At 43.7% G+C, this 17,253-nt stretch overlaps 1 protein-coding gene across 3 annotated transcripts in view; it reads left to right on the top strand.

Annotated features, from left to right (window-relative positions):
* CFAP54 (cilia and flagella associated protein 54) overlaps positions 1 to 17,253 on the top strand; it is a 615,020-nt gene that overhangs the window by 465,356 nt on the left and 132,411 nt on the right. The gene's annotated exons all lie outside the window — the stretch shown is intronic.

Here is a 17,253-nt window from a genome sequence, read left to right as displayed (position 1 = left end):
CTTATCCAGATATTCACGGAAAATATTGTGCATAAAGGACTGAAAGACTGAAGGAGCATTAGAAAGTCCAAAAGGCATTACCAAATACTCAAAATGGCCCTCAGGCGTATTAAATGCGGTTTTCCACTCATCACCCTGCTTTATCCGCACAAGATTATACGCACCGCGAAGATCTATCTTAGTGAACCACCTAGCCCCCTTAATGCGAGCAAACAAATCAGTCAATAATGGCAATGGATACTGATATTTGACTGTAATCTTATTCAGAAGGCGATAATCTATACAAGGCCTCAGGGAACCATCTTTTTTAGCCACGAAAAAGAAACCTGCTCCCAGAGGGGACAAAGATGGACGAATATGTCCCTTTTCCAAGGACTCCTTAATATAATTCCGCATAGCAGTATGCTCTGGCACTGACAGATTAAATAAACGACCCTTAGGGAACTTACTGCCAGGAATTAATTCTATAGCACAGTCACAATCCCTATGAGGAGGGAGCGAATTGAGCTTAGGCTCCTCAAAAACATCCCGATAGTCAGACAAAAACGCAGGGACCTCAGAAGGAGTAGATGAAGCGATTGAAATCAGAGGTGCATCATCATGAACCCCCTGACATCCCCAGCTTAACACAGACATTGTTTTCCAATCCAGGACTGGATTATGAGTTTGTAACCATGGCAGACCAAGCACTAGTACATCATGTAAATTATACAGTACAAGGAAGCGAATCACCTCCTGATGAACGGGAGTCATGCGCATGGTCACTTGTGTCCAGTACTGCGGTTTATTCATAGCCAATGGTGTAGAGTCAATTCCCTTCAAAGGAATAGGAACTTCCAGAGGCTCCAGACTAAAACCGCAGCGTTTGGCAAATGACCAATCCATAAGACTCAGGGCAGCGCCCGAATCCACATAGGCATCGACGGAAATGGATGACAGTGAACAAATCAGAGTTACAGACAAAATGAACTTAGACTGCAGAGTACTAATGGCAAAAGATTTATCAACCTTTTTTGTGTGTTTAGAGCATGCTGATATAACATGAGCTGAATCACCACAATAAAAACACAATCCATTTTTCCGCCTATAATTTTGCCGTTCACTTCTGGACTGAATTCTATCAAATTGCATAGTCTCAGGTGCCTGTTCAGAAGACACCGCCAACTGGTGCACAGGTTTGCGCTCCCGCAAACGCCGATCAATCTGAATGGCCATAGTCATAGACTCATTCAGACCTGTAGGCGCAGGGAACCCCACCATAATATCCTTAATGGCCTCAGAAAGACCATCTCTGAAGTTTGCAGCCAGTGCGCACTCATTCCACTTAGTAAGTACCGACCATTTCCGAAATTTTTGACAATATACTTCCGCTTCATCATGCCCCTGAGAGAGGGCTAATAAAGCCTTTTCAGCCTGAATCTCCAGGTTAGGTTCCTCATAGAGCAATCCCAGTGCCAGAAAAAACGCATCCACACTGAGCAATGCAGGATCCCCTGGTGCCAATGCAAATGCCCAATTCTGAGGGTCGCCCCGCAGGAAAGATATTACAATCTTGACCTGCTGAGCAGGGTCTCCAGAGGAGCGAAATTTCAAAGAAAGAAACAATTTGCAATTGTTCCTGAAATTCAGGAAGGTAGATCTATCTCCAGAAAAAAACTCTGGAATAGGAATTCTAGGTTCAGACATAAGAGTGTGAACAACAAAATCCTGTATGTTTTGAACTTTTGCAGCGAGATTATTCAGGCTGGAAGCCAAACTCTGGACATCCATGTTAAACAGCTAAGGTCAGAGCCATTCAAGGGTTAAGAGGAGGTAAGAAGCAGCTAGACAGCAATTAAAGGCTAGGCAGCAAAACTCTGAGGGAAAAAAAAAAAAAAAATTTTCCCTTCAACACTTCTTTTTCTCCTGCTTCAGCCCAAACAATTAACACTTTGTGGGCCGGCTATACTGTTATGGATCCCAATGGCTAGGGGATCGCACTGGACAAGCAAAAATAACTAAAATAACGGACGAGCTCTAGGGTGATGGAACCTGGGCTGACCGCTGCCCTACTCCTGACAAACACAACTAGAAATAGCCAGGGAGCGTGCCTACGTTGATTCTAGACGCTTCGCGCCAGCCTAAGAGCTAACTAGCACTGCAGAGAAAATAAAGACCTAACTTGCCTCCAGAGAAATAAACCCCAAAGGTATAGTTGCCCCCCACATGTATTGACGGTGAAAATGAGAGGAAGGCACACACATAGATATGAAAATAGAGTTAGCAAAACGAGGCCCGCTATAACTAGAAAGCAGAAGGATACAAAAGGGGTCTGAGCGGTCAGCAAAAAACCCTAATCAAAAACCATCCTGAGATTACAAGCACCCATGTGCCAACTCATGGCACATGGGGAGCACCTCAGCCCACTAGAGCTTCCAACTAGCATAGAGTAATATTTAGCAAGCTGGACAAAAAAACAAAACAACTGAAAAGCATAACTTAGCTTATCCTGAGAGATCTGGAAGCAGGTAGTCAGAACCAAACTGAGAACATCTGAGAACATTGATAGCCGGCAAGGGAAAGACAGGGAAGCCAGGTTAAATAGGAAACACCCAGCCTCTGATGGACAGGTGGAAACCAGAAACCGCAACCCACCAAAGTCACCCAGTACCAGTTGTAACCACCAGAGGGAGCCCAAAAACAGAATCCACAACAGGCACCCGGAACGAGGAGAGGTGAATATCGTGCAGCGCTCTCCCTCCCCATTATACTCACCTGCTCCTGGCACTGTGCAGTCCTTGGTTCCCCAGCGCCGCAGCTTTTTCCTGTATTGAGCGGTCACCGTTACTGCTCATTACAGTAATGAATATGCGGCTCCACCCCTATGGGAGGTGGAGCGGCATATTCATTACTGTAATGAGCGGTACTGTTATGGACTGGTAATTTAGGAGCGACATGCGACTAGCTCTGGGCAGGTGGTAACTATATAGACCGCAGTTCCTGATCTTAACACAACACTAGCAGTAGCCGTGGGATGTTCCTGTCACTCCCTGGACACCTCGTCACAGCCGGAGAACTAGCTACCCCTAAAGGTAGAAACAGGAAAGCTATCTTGCCTCAGAGAAAATCCCCAAAGGATAGGACAGCCCCCCACAAATATTGACTGTGAGAGGAGAAGGAAATGACATACGTAGTATGACACAAGATTTAGCAAAGGAGGCCAATTCTAGCTAGATAGACAGTAAGGAAAGAAACACTGCGGTCAGTAATAAAAACTAGAAAAAGTCCACCGCAGAGATATGCAAAAATCTCCACACCTGACTAAAGGTGTGGAGGGCAAAAACTGCAGCCCAGAGCTTCCAGCTTAGCTGAATAGATCCATACTGATAAGCTGGACAAATGAGCAAAACATAGAATGTGCTGAACAATAAAGTCCACAACAAGTGGACTGCAAAAGGACAAAAGGACTTATCTTTGCTGAACTGGACAGAGTGTCAGGGAAATCCAAAAGAGCAGTGGCTCCAAGCAGGAACAATTGACAACTGGCATTGATTGAGGAATAAGGCCAAACTAAAATAGCCGAGCCAGAAAGACGATCAGTGGGAGCAGCTGCTGATGCTAAATCCAAGAAGCAGCTATACCACTGAAAACCACAGGAGGGAGCCCAAGAGCAGAATTCACAAAAGTGCTACTTACAACCACCGGAGGGAGCCCAAGAGCGGAATTCACAACACGGTACCATATGACCGCTCAGTACAGGAAGAAGCTGGGGCGCCGGGGAGCCAGGGACCTGCAGGGACCGCACCAGGAGCAGGTGAGTATAATTAGACAGCCCCCGCTCCCCCTACCCTGCCGACCCCTGGGTAAGACTCGAGTATAAGCAGAGAGGGGTTCTTTCAGCTCAAAAAAATGGGCTGAAAATCTCGGCTTATACTCGAGTATATACGGTAATAATAAATTAAGACAAATATGAAAATGTTACAATATAATAGGAGTAAACTGCAAAAACTCCCATAAATAGATATGAACAGGTAACTTAAGAGATAAAAGCACTGATCATGCATGTGCAATGATCCCTCTGTTTCTCAGCCACATTACTCACAGTGTGTTCCGCATGAGCTTCCTCAGGAGATGACAAGGAGGGGAGATAGGTGGGTCCATTATATAATGCTGCTGTAAACGTAAGACCAATTAAAACAGTATCTACACAATATGGAATACCTCTTTATCGGGTGCCACATGTCCACTGCCAACGTCCCACTGGCTCCAGCAAGACAATGTCGATGGAAACTTCACACGGGTGCGTGGCAGAACAGAAAAAAAGAAGCAGCTATGTTTCTTCAGAACAATTAATAATTGCAATTAAATAAAAAAAAATAATTGGATGATGGAGAAAGTGAAGAAGTAGACACACACACCAAAAACCCGTAGTAAAATAATATGAGGAAGTAAGTTAAAAATGTATTTATTTTACTCACTTATATAGCACCATTAATTCCACACCACTTTACAGTCATTATCGGAACTGTCCCCATTGGAGTTCACAATCCCTATCAGTATGTCTTTGGAGTGTGGGAGGAAACACACAAAAAAACGGGGAGAACATACAAACTCCTTGCAGATGTTGTCCTTGGTGAGATTTGATCTCTGGACCCCAGCGCTGCAATGCTGCAGTGCTAACCACTGAGCCTAGACATAAATGATAGTAACATAGTATGAGAAGGTGAGTAAGTAATAATAAAAAATTGATAAAGATAATAAAAATGATGAATAAAAAAGATAAGAATAAATGTTGAAGAATGCTTGGAAAATCTGGAAATAAAAACATGAATAAAATGATTTATTAAAGGGAACCTATCACCCCGTTTTTTAAAGATTAGATAAAAATAGTGTGAAATAGGGGCAGAGCTGGGCTTTACATTACTGCCTTTTTGGTGCCTTTACACCCCCGTTAGGCTGCCGAAATACCTTAGTGAAGTGTCCGTTTTGTCCTGTCACTCAAGCTGGTCAGGTCGGATGGGCGTGGTCACAGCGCTGTTTGTCCCCCAGGATCCTGCTCATCATTACGTTGGTGGCGTAGTGGTGTGCGCATGTCCAGCAGATGAATCCACTGCCCAGGAGATGAATAACGGCGCGGTCTTCGCTATTCGCCGTTTACCGGTGGGCGCGGCCATCTTTCCTGTGGCCGCGCCTGCGCAGATGGAGCGCTCTGCTGCCCGGGGCTTCAGGAAAATGGCCGCGGGATTCCGCGCGTGCGCAGATGGAGATCGCGGCGGCCATTTTCCTGAAGCCCCGGGCAGCAGAGCGCTCCATCTGCGCAGGCGCGGCCACAGGAAAGATGGCCGCGCCCACCGGTAAACGGCGAATAGCGAAGACCGCGCCGTTATTCATCTCCTGGGCAGTGGATTCATCTGCTGGACATGCGCACACCACTACGCCACCAACGTAATGATGAGCAGGATCCTGGGGGACAAACAGCGCTGTGACCACGCCCATCCGACCTGACCAGCTTGAGTGACAGGACAAAACGGACACTTCACTAAGGTATTTGGGCAGCCTAACGGGGGTGTAAAGGCACCAAAGAGGCACTAATGTAAAGCCCAGCTCTGCCCCTATTTCACACTATTTTTATCTAATCTTTAAAAAACGGGGTGATAGGTTCCCTTTAAGGTGTTAAGGTGAAAGGTTGAAAATGAAACACTTTTAGCACTGTTTTCATATTTATCTTAATGTAGTAATAATAATAATTAACATTTACATGGTGCTCTTCAATAATGAGCAATTCTCATTCCTTGGTGATTTTGATCCACTGCATTACTTACACACAATTCTTGTGTTGTATTATTTATCATTTATTTTCATCTCTGCTGCCTAGCCCATGTTATTGATCATGTCTTGTGCCATTGTATGTTATTTTAGCTAATGTTAAATGGAATCCGTCACCCCCTTGACTTGTATGACCTATTAATATGGGTATACATGTGATGCAGGTCACTGGAGCGGAAGTCGCTGGCGCCTGTGCAGAAGATCCATGATAGCACTGCCCATAGAAGGGAGGATGAGGTATGTATTTCTGAAGGAGTGCAGGCGCAGGCACGGGATTCCAAGGCCATACCTGACGTGCATGGGAGGGGGTAGTATTGTAATGAGGACAGGGGGCAGGGATTTCTTCCAGGCACCGCACGCTCTGGAGCCTGGAAGAAATCGTTATCATAAAGACAGAATATAATATTTCTATTCAACAAGACCATTAATACAGTGCCATGTGAAAGTATTCGGCCCCCTGGAACTTTTCAACCTTTTCCAAAATATCATGCTTCAAACATAAAGATACCAAATGTAAATTTTTGGTGAAGAATCAACAACAAGTCGAACACAATTGTGAAGTTGAACAAAATTTATTGGTTATTTTAAATTTTTGTGGATATTAAAAAACTGAAAAGTGGGGCGTACAATATTATTCGGCCCCTTTACTTTCAGTGCAGCAAACTCACTCCAGAAGTTCATTGTGGATCTCTGAATGATCCAATGTTGTCCTAAATGCCTAATGATAATAACTATAATCCACCTGTGTGTAATCAAGTCTCCGTATAAATGCACCTGCTCTGTGATAGTCTCAGGGTTCTGTTTGAAGCACAGAGAGCATCATAAAGACCAAGGAACACAACAGGCAGGTCCGTGATACTGTTGTGGAGAAGTTTAAAGCTGGGTATGGATACAAAATTATTTCCAAAACTTTAAACATCCCAAGGAGCACTGTGCAAGCGATCATATTGAAATGGAAGGAGTATCTGTTGTGAATTCTGCTCTTGGGCTCCCTCCGGTGGTTGTAAGTGGTAGCGCTGCTGTCTCTGAATCGCAGCATTTATCAGGTGTGTTCACTTTTTGCAATTTTGACTGGGATATTTAATCTTGCTTCACCCTTTAGTCAGTGCCAGTTGTCCATTGTTCCTGGAGGATTCACATCCCTGCCTGGTCTCTTCTGCTTTGCAGTTCATTTCAACAAAGATAAGTTCTGGCCTTGATTTTTGCTGTCCACATGCTGTGGCCCTATTGTTCGGTTCTTTTCCATGTTTTTGTCTTGTCCAGCTTGGTCTGTATAAGGATTTGTTTAGCCAAGCTGGTATCTCTGGAGATGCAGATATACCCTCCATATATTTAGTTAGCTGTGGAGATTTTGTATTTTCTGTGGTGGATATTTTCTAGTGTTTTAATACTGACCGCATAGTACTCTGTCCTATCCTTTCTATTTAGCTAGAAGTGGCCTGCTTTGCTAAATTCTCATTTCAGTCTGTGTATGTTTATTCCCTCTCCTCTCACAGTCAATATTTGTGGGGGGCTGTCTATCCTTTGGGGATTTTCTCTGAGGCAAGATAGTTTTCCCTTTTCTATCTCTAGGGGTAATTAGTCCTCCGGCTGTGTCGAGATGTCTAGGGAGCGCTAGGTACATTCCACGGCTACTTCTAGTTGCGGTGTTAAGTTCAGGGTCTGCGGTCAGTACAGGTACCACCTTCTCCAGAGTACGTCTCATGCTGCTCTTAGGCCACCAGATCACAACAGTACAACTGGCCAACAATGAGTTAACCACATCTCAGAAGAAGGGAAGGAAAGTGCTGAGCCATTTTTTTTCTGTAGTCTGTTGTGTTTTTTTTTTTCTTCCCTCTTTATCTCTGGGTGGCTCAGGAGTTCGGGGCTGGTATGGATGTTCAGGGATTGGCTTCTCGTGTGGATCAACTTGCTGCTAGGGTACAGGGTATTTCCGATTATATCGTTCAGACTCTGGTTTTAGAGCCTAGAATTCCAACACCTGATTTGTTTTTTTGGGGATAGGTCCAAATTTCTGAGCTTTAAAAATAACTGTAAACTGTTTTTTGCTCTGAAACCCCGTTCCTCTGGTGATACCATCCAGCAGGTTAAAATTGTTATATCTCTGCTGCGTGGTGACCCCCAGGATTGGGCATTTGCCCTGGAAGCTGGGAATCCGGCGTTGCTTAATGTAGACACCTTTTTTCAGGCGCTTGGGTTATTGTATGACGAACCTAATTCAGTGGATCATGCTGAGAAGACCTTGTTGGCCCTGTCTCAGGGTCAAGAAGCGGCAGAATCATATTGCCAGAAGTTTAGAAAATGGTCTGTACTGACTAAATGGAATGAGGATGCCTTGGCGGCAATCTTCAGAAAGGGTCTTTCTGAATCCGTTAAAGATGTTATGGTGGGGTTCCCCACGCCTGCTGGTCTGAGTGATTCTATGTCTCTGGCCATTCAGATTGATCGGCGCTTGTGCGAGCGCAGAGTTGTGCACACTATGGCATTGTCTTCCGAGCGGAGTCCTGAGCCTATGCAGTGTGATAGGATTGTGTCTAGAGCTGAACGACAAGGATTCAGACGTCAGAATAGGTTGTGTTTTTACTGCGGCGATTCTGCTCATGTTATTTCTGATTGCCCTAAGCGTACCAAAAGAATCGCTAGTTCTGTTACCATCAGTACTGTACAACCTAAATTTCTGTTATCTGTGACCCTGATCTGCTCATTATCGTCATTTTCTGTCATGGCATTTGTGGATTCAGGCGCCGCTCTAAACTTAATGGACTTAGAATTTGCCAGACGTTGTGGTTTCCCCTTGCATCCTTTGCAGAGTCCTATTCCTTTGAGGGGCATTGATGCTACACCGTTGGCTAAAGATAAACCTCAGTTTTGGACACAGCTGACCATGTGTATGGCGCCAGCCCATCAGGAAGATTGTTGTTTTCTGGTGTTGCATAATTTGCATGATGCTATTGTGCTGGGTTTCCCATGGTTACAGGTGCATAATCCGGTATTAGATTGGAAATCTATGTCTGTGACTAGTTGGGGTTGTCAGGGGGTTCATGGTGACGTTCCTTTGATGTCAATTGCCTCCTCCCCCTCTTCTGAAATTCCTGAGTTTTTGTCAGATTTCCAGGATGTATTCAATGAGCCCAAGTCCAGTTCCCTTCCACCGCATAGGGACTGTGATTGTGCTATTGAATTGATTCCAGGCTGTAAGTTCCCTAAGGGCCGACTTTTCAACCTGTCTGTGCCAGAACATACCGCCATGCGGAGCTATGCTAAGGAGTCCTTGGAGAAGGGGCATATTCGGCCATCTTCTTCACCATTGGGAGCAGGTTTTTTTTTTGTTGCCAAAAAAGATGGCTCCTTGAGACCCTGTATTGATTATCGCCTCTTGAATAAGATCACGGTCAAATTCCAATACCCTTTGCCTTTGCTTTCTGATCTGTTTGCTAGGATTAAGGGGGCTAGTTGGTTTACTAAGATTGACCTTCGAGGGGCATATAATCTTGTTCGTATTAAGCAGGGTGACGAATAGAAAACTGCGTTTAATACACCCGAAGGCCATTTTGAATACCTTGTGATGCCATTCGGACTCTCTAATGCTCCATCTGTGTTTCAGTCCTTCATGCATGATATATTTCGGAATTATCTTGATAAATTCATGATTGTATATTTGGATGATATTTTGATTTTTTCAGATGATTGGGAGTCTCATGTGAAACAAGTCAGGATGGTATTTCAGATCCTTCGTGATAATGCCTTGTTTGTGAAGGGGTCTAAGTGCTTCTTTGGAGTACAGAAGATTTCTTTTTTGGGCTTCATTTTTTCTCCCTCATCTATAGAAATGGATCCGGTTAAGGTTCAGGCCATTCATGATTGGATCCAGCCCACATCCGTGAAGAGCCTTCAGAAATTTTTGGGCTTTGCTAATTTTTATCGCCGTTTCATTGCCAACTTCTCCAGTGTGGTTAAACCCCTGACCGATTTGACGAAGAAAGGCGCTGATGTGACGAATTGGTCCTCTGCGGCTGTTTCTGCCTTTCAGGAGCTTAAACGCCGATTTACTTCTGCCCCTGTGTTGCGTCAGCCGGATGTTTCTCTTCCTTTTCAGGTTGAGGTTGACGCTTCTGAGATTGGGGCAGGGGCCGTTTTGTCTCAGAGGAATTCTGATGGTTCCTTGATGAAACCGTGTGCCTTCTTTTCTCGAAAGTTTTCGCCTGCGGAACGCAATTATGATGTCGGCAATCGTGAGTTGTTGGCTATGAAGTGGGCATTTGAGGAGTGGCGACATTGGCTTGAGGGGGCCAAGCACCGTATTGTGGTCTTGACCGATCATAAGAATCTGATTTATCTCGAGTCTTCCAAACGGCTGAATCCTAGACAGGCCCGATGGTCCCTGTTTTTCTCCTGTTTTGATTTTGTGGTCTCGTATCTTCCGGGTTCTAAGAATGTTAAGGCTGATGCCCTCTCTAGGAGCTTTTTGCCTGATTCTCCTGGGGTCCTTGAGCCGGTCGGTATTCTGAAGGAAGGGGTGATTCTTTCTGCCATCTCCCCGATTTACGACGGGTTCTTCAGGAATTTCAGGCTGATAAACCTGACCGCTGTCCAGTGGGGAAACTGTTTGTTCCTGACAGATGGACTAGTAAAGTGATTTCGGAGGTTCATTGTTCTGTGTTAGCTGGTCATCCTGGGATTTTTGGTACCAGAGAGTTGGTTGGTAGGTCCTTTTGGTGGCCTTCTTTGTCACGGGATGTGCGTTCTTTTATGCAGTCCTGTGGGACTTGTGCGCGGGCCAAGCCTTGCTGTTCCCGCGCTAGTGGGTTGCTTTTGCCTTTGCCGGTCCCTGAGAGGCCTTGGACGCATATTTCTATGGATTTTATTTCGGATCTTCCGGTTTCCCAGAGGATGTCAGTTATCTGGGTGGTTTGCGACCAGTTTTCTAAGATGGTTCATTTGGTACCTTTGCCTAAGTTGCCTTCCTCTTCTGATTTGGTTCCGTTGTTTTTTCAGCATGTGGTTCGTTTGCATGGCATTCCGGAGAATATTGTGTCCGATAGAGGTTCCCAGTTTGTTTCTAGGTTTTGGCGGGCCTTTTGTGCTAGGCTGGGCATTGATTTGTCTTTTTCTTCCGCATTTCATCCTCAGACAAATGGCCAAACCGAGCGAACTAATCAGACTTTGGAAACTTATTTGAGATGCTTCGTGTCTGCTGATCAGGATGATTGGGTGGCTTTCTTGCCATTGGCCGAGTTTGCCCTTAATAATCAGGCTAGTTCTGCTACCTTGGTTTCACCTTTCTTTTGTAACTCTGGTTTTCATCCTCATTTTTCTTCGGGGCAGATTGAGCCTTCTGATTGTCCTGGGGTGGACTCTGTGGTTGACAGGTTGCAGCAAATTTGGGCTCATGTTGTTGACAATTTGGTGTTGTCTAAGGAGGGGGCTCAGCGTTTTGCTAACCGTCGTCGGTGTGTTGGTTCCCGGCTTCGGGTTGGGGATTTGGTCTGGTTGTCTTCCCGTCATGTCCCTATGAAGGTTTCTTCCCCTAAGTTTAAGCCTCGGTTTATTGGCCCTTATAGGATTTCTGAGATTATCAATCCAGTGTCTTTTCGTTTGGTCCTTCCAGCCTCTTTTTCCATCCATAATGTTTTTCATAGATCTTTGTTGTGGAAATATGTGGTGCCTGTTGTTCCCTCTGTTGATCCTCCTGCCCCGGTGTTGATTGATGGGGAGTTGGAGTATGTGGTTGAGAAGATTTTGGATTCTCGTTTTTCGAGGTGGAAGCTTCAGTATCTTGTCAAATGGAAGGGTTATGGCCAGGAGGATAATTCTTGGGTTGTTGCCTCCGATGTTCATGCTGATGATTTGGTTCGTGCCTTTCATTTGGCTCATCCGGATCGGCCTGGGGGCTCTGGTGAGGGTTCGGTGACCCCTCCTCAAGGGGGGGTACTGTTGTGAATTCTGCTCTTGGGCTCCCTCCGGTGGTTGTAAGTGGTAGCGCTGCTGTCTCTGAATCGCAGCATTTATCAGGTGTGTTCACTTTTTGCAATTTTGACTGGGCTATTTAGTCTTGCTTCACCCTTTAGTCAGTGCCAGTTGTCCATTGTTCCTGGAGGATTCACATCCCTGCCTGGTCTCTTCTGCTTTGCAGTTCATTTCAACAAAGATAAGTTCTGGCCTTGATTTTTGCTGTCCACATGCTGTGGCCCTATTGTTCGGTTCTTTTCCATGTTTTTGTCTTGTCCAGCTTGGTCTGTATAAGGATTTGTTTAGCCAAGCTGGTATCTCTGGAGATGCAGATATACCCTCCATATCTTTAGTTAGCTGTGGAGATTTTGTATTTTCTGTGGTGGATATTTTCTAGTGTTTTAATACTGACCGCATAGTACTCTGTCCTATCCTTTCTATTTAGCTAGGAGTGGCCTCCTTTGCTAAATTCTCATTTCAGTCTGTGTATGTTTTTTCCCTCTCCTCTCACAGTCAATATTTATGGGGGGCTGTCTATCCTTTGGGGATTTTCTCTGAGGCAAGATAGTTTTCCCTTTTCTATCTCTAGGGGTAATTAGTCCTCCGGCTGTGTCGAGATGTCTAGGGAGCGCTAGGTACATTCCACGGCTACTTCTAGTTGCGGTGTTAAGTTCAGGGTCTGCGGTCAGTACAGGTACCACCTTCTCCAGAGTACGTCTCATGCTGCTCTTAGGCCACCAGATCACAACAAGTATCATACCACTGCAAATCTACCAAGAGCCGGCCGTCCCTCTAAACTTTCATCTCAAACAAGGAGAAGACTAATCAGAGATGCAGCCAAGAGGCCCATGATCACTCTGGATGAACTGCAGAGATCTACAGCTGAGGTGGGACAGTCTGTCCATAGGACAACAATCAGTCGTACACTGCACAAGTCTGGCCTTTATGGAAGAGTGGCAAGAAGAAAGCCATTTCTCAAAGATATCCATAAAAAGTGTAATTTAAAGGTTGCAAAAAGCCACCTGGGAGACACATCAAACATGTGGAAGAATGTGCTCTGGTCAGATGAAACCAAAATCGAACTTTTTGGCAACAATGCCAAATGATATGTTTGGCGTAAAGGCAACACAGCTCATCCCCCTGAACACACCAATCCCCACTGTCAAACGTGGTGGCAGCATCATGGTTTGGGACTGCTTTTCTTCAGCAGGGACAGGGAAGATGGTTAAAATTAATGGGAAGATGGATGGAGCCAAATACAGGACAATTCTTGAAGAAAATCTGTTGCAGTCTGCAAAACACCTGAGACTAGGACAGAATTTTGTCTTCCAACAAGACAATGATCCCAAACATAAAGCAAAATCTACAATGGAATGGTTCACAAATAATCGTATCCTGGTATTAGAATGGCCAAGTCAAAGTCCAGACCTCAAGCCAATCAAGAGTCTGAGGAAAGAGCTGAAAACTGCTGTTCACAAACGATCTCCATCAAACCTCACTGAGCTCGAGCTGTTTGCCAAGAAAGAATGGGCAAGAATTTCAGTCTCTCAATGTACAAAACTGAGAGACATACCCCAAGCGACTTGCAGCTGTAACACAGGCCAACAAAAAACAACTTTTTTTATGTTTCTTTGATGAAAATAGGCAAATATTACTAATTTTGGGTCGAGAAACTCAAATATACCCACAGAATTGTTTAATTAGCTCTCGTTTTTTAGATACACGCCATGGAAGTATGTGCTGTAGGTAGCGATAAGAATTCATTACAAGAGTATAAATTGCACAGTACAGTACACATATTTAGTATCGCCGCGTCCGTAACGACCCAACCTATAAAACTGTCCCACTAGTTAACCCCTTCAGTAAACACCGTAAGAAAAAAAACAAAAAAACGAGGCAAAAAACAACGCTTTATTACCATACCGCCGAACAAAAAGTGGAATAACACGCGATCAAAAAGATGGATATAAATAACCATGGTACCGCTGAAAACGTCATCTTGTCCCGCAAAAAACGAGCCGCCATACAGCATCATCAGCAAAAAAATAAAAAAGTTATAGTCCTCAGAATAAAGCGATGCCAAAATAATTATTTTTTCTATAAAATAGTTTTTATCGTATAAAAGCGCCAAAACATTAAAAAATGATATAAATGAGGTATCGCTGTAATCGTACTGACCCGACGAATAAAACTGCTTTATCAATTTTACCAAACGCAGAACGGTATAAAGAAATTCATGAATAGCTGGTTTTTGGTTATTCTGCCTCACAAAAATCGGAATAAAAAGTGATAAAAAATGGTCACGTGTCCGAAAATGTTACCAATAAAAACGTCAACTCGTCCCGCAAAAAACAAGACCTCACATGACTCTGTGGACCAAAATGTGGAAAAATTATAGGTCTCAAAATGCAACGTATATAAGTGCCACGTATTTAAGTGCCACGTATAAGTGCCACGTATTTAAGTGCCACGTATAAGCAAAGTAATGATGGTAAGCAGTCTTCACAAGTGGAGTAATTGGTCTTCTTTGGTTGGCAAATGTCACATAACCACACACGTAACAAAAATTGTTAACAATATTTGCACATTTACGAGGCATTTTCAAAGTGTAAATTCTCTCCACAAAATTACTGCAACAAGAGAAAGAGACTTCAATTAGTACAAACTATGCAGACACAATGAATAAAATGGCTGACATTGGTTCAACAGGTCTGTAATCAGGTTTACCAATACACATTTGTTGAAAATTCAAAATTTCCCTATTTTCCTGCATAATAATCTTAAATGACCTGTATCTCAGCAACAAGAGCTAATAATGATTTTTAAGTAACATATTCGTTTTTAGGATGCTAAAATTATTACAAACCAGCTATTTTCATTTCAGAAACATTTTCACTGTTGGCCAGTGTAATCGCAGCAAAACATGGGGCAACAAAGTATTAAGTTAAAGTGGCCGAATAATATTGCACACCCCACTTTTCAGTTTTGAATTTCCACAAAAATGTAAAATAACCAATAAATTTCATTCAACTTGACAATTGTGTTCCACTTGTTGTTGATTCTTCACCAAAAATTTACATTTGGTATCTTTATGTTTGAAGCATGATATGTGGGAAAAGGATGAAAAGTTCCAGGGGGCCGAATACTTTCACAAGGCACTGTATGTATAACTGAGGTTGTTAGCTTCAGTAATAGGAACCTAGGGAAAATACTCTAGCACACTAAGTGCTGAGAAGGGTTTATCGGCCATTTTAAGTACTAGTTTTTTTGTGAGCAGCTGAAGAGTGGGTGGAAGGCTGTTCACCATATCTCCACCCCATGGTGTGGTTTAGAAGGTAAATATTCAGCCGTCTGAGTCATTCAGTGTTGCTTTTTTATTAGAGTATATTTTTTTGTTCATATAGTCCATAGTATACCCTATACCTCTTTGGTTTGTTATATAATCTTGATATTTATGTTATTTCTCTCTAAATCTAATATATAAAGCTGAATGTGTGTGTGTGTGTGTGTGTGTGTGTGTGTGTGTGTGTGTGTGTGTGTGTGTGTGTGTGTGTGTGTGTGTGTGTGTGTGTGTGTGTGTGTGTGTGTCCGTGTGTGTCCGTGTGTGTCCGGGATTGGCATCTGAACTGTCGCAGCTACAGCCACAAAATTTTGCACAGTCACACGTCTGGACCCCGAGAGCGTCATAGGCTATGTTGTGAGGTGAAATTTTAACCCCGTGCTTTCCAATTCACCAAACAATTTTGCCCCTATCTACATAATGGGGAAAAAATGAAAGGAAAAGTGTTGGAGGCAAATTAACAGCTGCCAGATGTGAACAAGGGGGACTTAACCCCTTCATGACCGTGGGATTTTTCGTTTTTCCATTTACGTTTTTCACTCCCCTCCTTCCCAGAGCCATAACTTTTTTATTTTTCCGTCAATTTGGCCATGTGAGGGCTTATTTTTTGCGGGACGAGTTGTACTTTTGAATGACACCATTGGTTTTACCATGGCATGTACTAGAAAACGGGAAAAAAATTCCAAGTGCGGTGAAATTGCAAAAAAAGTGCAATCCCACACTTGTTTTTTGTTTGTTTTTTTTGCTAGGTTCACTAAACGATAAAACTGACCTGCCATTATGATTCTCCAGGTCACTACGAGTTCATAGACACCTCACATGTCTAGGTTATGTTTTACCTAAGTGGTGAAAAAAAATTCCAAACTTTGCAAAAAAATAAATAAATAAAATTGCGCCATTTTCCGCTACCAGTAGCGTCTCCATTTTTCGTGATCTGGGGTCGGGTGAGGGCTTATTTTTTGCGTGCCGAGCTGGCGTTTTTAATAATAGCATTTCGGTGCAGATACATTCTTTTGATTTTAATGCAATGTCGCGGCGACCAAAAAAAGTAATTCTGGCGTTTCGATTTTTTTTCTCGTTACGCCGTTTTGCGATCAGATTAATGCTTTTTTTTATTGATAGATCGGGCGATTCTGAACGTGGCGATACCAAATATGTGTAGATTTGATATTTTTTTTATTGATTTATTTTGATTGGGGCGAAAGGGGGGTGATTTAAACTTTTATATTTTTTTTATTTTTTTCACATTTTTTTTACTTTTTTTTTTTACTTTTGCCATGCTTCTATAGCCTCCATGGGAGGCTAGAAGCAGGCACAGCCCGATCGGCTCTGCTACATAACAGCGATCATCAGATCGCTGTTATGTAGCTAAAATGCAGGTGTGCTGTGAGCGCCGACCACAGGGGGGGCACTCACAGCCACCGGCGATCAGTAACCATAGAGGTCTCAAGGACCTCTATGGTTACCTTCCTGACTCATCGCCGACCCCCGATCATGTGACGGGGGTCGGCGATGCGCTCATTTCCGGCAGCCCGGCCGGATGCGGTAGTTAAATGCCGCTGTCCGCGTTTGACAGCGGCATTTAACTAGTTAATAGCGGCGGGTGATCGCGATTTCACCCGCCGCTATTGCGCGCACATGTCAGCTGTAAAAAACAGCTGACATGTCGCGACTTTGATGTGCGCTCACCGCCGGAGCGCACATCAAAGCAGGGGACCCGACATCGGACGGTATAGTACGTCCGATGTCGGGAAGGGGTTAAAGAATGAGAGCGATGGCGCCAAAGAGTATATACTGTACAGTTGCTAAGGTGGGGCCCCAACATGGGATAATTATACAAAACAGAGGTGGAGGGCACCATCCAATAAGATAAAGTTAAATAGGGGTTCAACCCAAAGCATGACCTGTAGTAAGATCCATAGACACCAAGAAAAAGATGTCATGCTACATAAAGGGAGCCACCAAACAATAACAGAGAAATTATATAAGTGTATATAGCAATTTTTACAAAATCTTTTATTTATACTGTCGACCACAAAACAACACACAAAAATTTAAAAACATTTAAAAGACACATATAACATCATAGATTCCTATGAGGAACCTCCCCTGGACAAATATCATATGGAAAATAATAAGGTAAAGAGTACAAAAGTATG

The sequence above is a fragment of the Ranitomeya variabilis genome, chromosome 5, assembly GCF_051348905.1.
Source record: "Ranitomeya variabilis isolate aRanVar5 chromosome 5, aRanVar5.hap1, whole genome shotgun sequence".
Lineage (NCBI taxonomy): Eukaryota > Metazoa > Chordata > Amphibia > Anura > Dendrobatidae > Ranitomeya > Ranitomeya variabilis.
Note: the sequence above shows the minus strand (reverse complement) of the source record. Positions and strands in the feature narration are given on the sequence as shown.